General features: G+C 46.2%; 1 pseudogene; it reads left to right on the top strand.

Moving 5' to 3' along the window:
• The first annotated feature begins 2,459 nt into the window (after positions 1 to 2,459).
• LOC126237556 (5S ribosomal RNA) lies at positions 2,460 to 2,577 on the top strand (annotated as a pseudogene).
• The last annotated feature ends 2,159 nt before the right edge of the window (positions 2,578 to 4,736 follow it).

The raw sequence follows: 4,736 nt of genomic DNA, 5'->3' as shown, positions 1-4,736 counted from the left end.
GAGAATGATTGTGTAAATGCCTCTGTGTGTGCTGTAATTAATCTAATCTTGTCCGTACGATCCCTATGTGAGCGATACGTAGAGGGTTATAGCACATTCCTAGTCATCATTTACTGCCGGTTCTTGAAACTTTATAAGCAGAGTTTCTCGGGATAGTTTCTGTCTTTCCATCTATCTTCAAGAGCCTGCCAGTCTAGTTCCTTCACCATCACTGCGACACTCTCACGTGCGAAACAAACCTCTGACCATTCGTGCTGCACTTCTGTGTATACGTTCACTATCCCCTGTTAGTCCTCCTTGGTACAGGTATCGCACACTTCAGCAATATTCTAGAATGGGTTGCATGGATGATTTGTAAGCAATCTCCTTTGTGGACTGATTGCATTTTTCCAGTATTCTACAACTTTCTTTACCCATACTGAGCCTATGTGATCATTCCATTTCATATCCCTACTGTAGCGGCACCACCGTTTAGGATAGGGAAAGTTAGTTTTGAGCAGTATTCTGAGCACAAGTTACAGCGAGGTGCGGGCTGGATTACAGTGAGCTACGCATACCAACAGTTGTGAAATAGAATAGAGGCCACAGGGCCGTCAAATTGCTGAAAGAGTATACGTAACGGTTTTACATGTCACAAATCACAGACGGAAGGGGCCCACTGGCCAACCTAACAGGTTATGAGTACATGACGCAAAGCGGCGCATATGTCAAAACAGAGGCAAACAGTCACTTATAATAGGTGCGGGTTTCTAACGAGATACATTCAAGTGTGGCAGCTCTCCTGGACGGTGGGGCATGTCACACCACCGGCTACACACAGCAGCAGATGGGGTGCCAGTGTTCCAGTCCACGGTGGCTTGCTGGTTCGACCCTCTGAGGGCAAAGTGGGGTCCATTCCATGGCTCACTATCGCGGGCAGTCTTCCTGGCCTCCAACACGTGCTGGAGGCATCCTGAGGTGAGGGTCACAGATTCGGACTCTGGATTGTGGGTGCTTGTTGTCACCGCAATCTTAGCCATCCTGGCAAGAAGCACGCAGCTGCCCGCCTGCTTCTCACACTGAGCAGCGCTGAGTCGGCAGATTCGCAGACTGCTGAGTCAACTGCCGGCATCCTGACGACGCTGCAACTCTGCCCCTGTACAAGGCTGACTCACAGCAGTGCTTGCACGGGTCGCTGAGGCAGCCATTCTGCGCCAAGCCATTTCAAACACAGCGAAGTGGTGTCCTCAGCATTGCGGGACCCAGTGATGCAGATCGAGAGGAATGGGGGCACTGTAGTCGGAAACGATAAATCACTTGGAAAGCTTGGACGAGTTTTAATAGGGTGCCTTCCACCTCTTCCCACTAAAAAAAATGGTTCATATGGCTCTGAGCACTATGGGACTCAACATCTTGGGTCATAAGTCCCCTAGAACTTAAACCTAACTAACCGAAGGACATCACACACACCCATGCCCGAGGCAGGATTAGAACCTGCGACCGTAGCAGTCCCGTGGTTCTGGACTGCAGCGCCAGAACCGCTAGACCACCGTGGCCGGCTCTTCCCACTACATTTGATGTTGCTGTTACACTACGAAGTATTACACCCAGGCATTTTTATGAGCTGGTCTACTGCAACTGTGACTCATTGATATTATAGTCATAAGATACTACGCTTTTCTGTTTTGTTAAGTGCACCATTTTTACATTTCTCAACTTATAAAGGCCGGGCGGAGTGGACGAGCAGTTCTAGTCGCTACAGTCTGGTACAGCGCGACCCCGCTATGGTCGTTGGTTCGAATCCTGCCTAGGGCATGGATGTGTGTGATGTCCTTAGGTTGGTTAGGTTTAAGTAGTTCCAAGTTCTAGGGGACTGATGACCACAGCAGTTAAGTCTCATAGTGCTCAGAGCCATTTGAACCATTTTTGAACTTTTAAAGCAAGTTTGCAATCTTTGCACCACTTTTAAATCTTATCAAGATCAGAAGAAATATTGATGCAGCTTCTTTCAGACGTTACTTCATTGTAGATAACGGCATCATCTGCAGAAAGTCTGAGATTACTATTAATATTGTCTGCAAGGTCATTAATATACAACATTAACAGAAAAGGCCCCACCACACTTCCCAGGAGCACACCCGAAGTCAGTTCTACATCTGTTGATGACTTTCCATCCAAGATAACATGCTGTGTCCTTCCAACCAAAAAATCCTCAATCCAGTGATAAATTTCCCTTGATACCCCACATGATCGTACTTTTGACAATAAGCGTAGATGTGGTACTGAGTCAAATGCTTTTAGGAAATCAAGAAATACTGCATCTACCTGCCTGGGTTGGTTCAAAGCTTTCAGTATGTTGTGTGAGAAAACTGTCGCTTCGGTTTCGCATTGTTGATGTTTTCGCAATTCATGCTGGTTGGCATGGAGGACGTCGTTCTGTTCGAGATAACTCATTATATTTGAGCTCACACTATCTTCTGGGCAACGGCCTTGCCCCAGTGGATACACCGGTTCCCGTGGGATCACCGAAGTTAAGCGCTGTCGGGCGTGGTCGGCACTTGGATGGGTGACCATCCAGGCCGCCATGCGCTGTTGCCATTTTTCGGGGTGCACTCAGCCTCGTGATGCCATTTGAGGAGCTACTCGACCGAATAGTAGCGGCTTCGGTCAAGAATACCGTCATAACGACTTGGAGAGCGGTGTGCTGACCCCACGCCCCTCCTATCCGAATCCTCCACTGAGGATGACACGGCGGTCGGATGGTCCCGATGGGCCACTTGTGGCCTGTAGACGGAGTGATTTCACACTATCTTCTAAGATTCTACAACAAATCATTGTCAAGTATATTGGATGGTTGTTTTGTTGGTAACTTCCACTACCCTTCTTGCAAACGAGTGTGACCTGTGCTTCCTTCCAACAACTGGGCACGGTTTTTCGTTCGAGGGATCTACAACACGTTATAGATAGAAGAGCGGATAACTCAGCCACAGATCCTGTAAAGGAACTGATAAGGAGTCCATACGGCAGTGGAATTTGTTCAGTTTTAACGATTTCCAACACCATGATATTAACACGTATTTCAATCAAGTTTTAAATGTAGATAACATATCTGTCTATCAATTTTAAACTTAAAGATGGCAGTTACAGGGATGTGTAAAGTAAACAGTGAACTGAAAGTGAACTGTAAGATGTCCACATGGCTGCCAGATGAGAAAAAGCAGTTTGCTTAGATGCAATCAATTAGAAGTTACCTGACACTCACTGAAGATACCATGTAAAAAAGGCGAAACGGGTCTGGGTGTATAAATAAAAATAAAAATTTCGATGTGCAGCATGCAAAAAAGGCATTTTCTTTGAAACAACTGCAATTTAAAAGTTCCTCATTGCGATCTGACACTTCTGCCCTTTTATCTAATTTACTGAGCATATACAGGGTGGTCCATTGGTCGTGACCGGGCCAAATACGAGGGTCACTCCAAAAGAAATGCACAATATTTTTTTTCTATCTTTTATTCTACATGTTTGAAAGTTTTACAGTGTGTAGATACATCCTTTAGGTACAATATTTTCATTTCTCCACATAACTTCCATCCCCCTCAATTGCCTCACGCCATCTTGGAACCAGTGCCTGTACACCCGCACGGTAAAATTCTGGACCATCCTGTTGGAGCCACTGTTTGGCAGCGTGCACAAGGGAGTCTTCATCTTCAAACCTTGTTCCACGAAGAGAGTTTTTCAGTTTCCCAAAGAGGTGATAGTCACATGGAGCCAGGTCAGGACTGTAAGGCGGGTGTTTCAGTGTTGTCCATCCGAGTTTTGTGATCGCTTCCATGGTTTTTGGACTGACATGTGGCAGTGCATTGTCGTGCAACAGCAAAACATCCTGCTTTTGCCGTTGTGGTCGAACACGACATAGTCGAGCTTGAAGTTTCTTCAGTGTCGTCACACATGCATCAGAATTGATGGTGGTTCCACTTGGCATGATGTCCACAAGCATCCTTCGGAATCGAAAAACACTGTAGCCATAACATTTCCAGCAGAAGGTGTGGTTTTGAGTTTTTTTTCTTGGGTGAATTTGCATGATGCCACTCCATTGATTTCCTCTTCGTCTCTGGTGAAAAATGATGGAGCCATGTTTCATCACCTGCCACAATTCTTCCAAGAAATTCATCTCCACCATTCTCGTACTGTTCCAAAAGTTCGCTGCATACCGTTTTTCTTGTTTCTTTGCGAGCCACTGTCAACATCCTGGGAACCCACCTGGCACCGACCTTTTTTAAAGCCAACACTTTCAGTATTCTGCAAACACTTCCTTCCCCTATCCCAACGTAGCGTGACAATTCGTTCACTGTAATGCGTCTGTCAGCAGTTACCAATTCGTTAACTCTCTGCACATTGTCTGGAGCGTATACAGTACGAGGCCTGCCGCTGCGAGGAAAATCCTCAATTTTGCCGTGCCCGCTTTCCTCACGTAACCTGCTTGCCCACCGACTAACTGTACTGCGATCGACAGCAGCATCTCCATACACCTTTTTCAACCTCTTGTGGATGTTTCCCACTGTCTCATTTTCACAGCACAGGAATTCTATGACAGCACGTTGCTTCTGACGAACGTCAAGTGTAGCGGCCATCTTGAAGACATGCTGTGACGCCGCCACTCACTGGAACAGTTTGAACTAATTTTGAAAACAAGTGGGAAGGATGTATCTACACACTGTAAAACTTTCACACATGCAGAATGAAAACTGTATTTTTAC

Source organism: Schistocerca nitens, chromosome 2 (assembly GCF_023898315.1).
Source record: "Schistocerca nitens isolate TAMUIC-IGC-003100 chromosome 2, iqSchNite1.1, whole genome shotgun sequence".
NCBI classification, from domain to species: Eukaryota; Metazoa; Arthropoda; class Insecta; order Orthoptera; family Acrididae; genus Schistocerca; species Schistocerca nitens.
The sequence above is the reverse complement of the archived record's forward strand: the minus strand, read 5'-3'. Positions and strand labels throughout refer to the sequence as shown.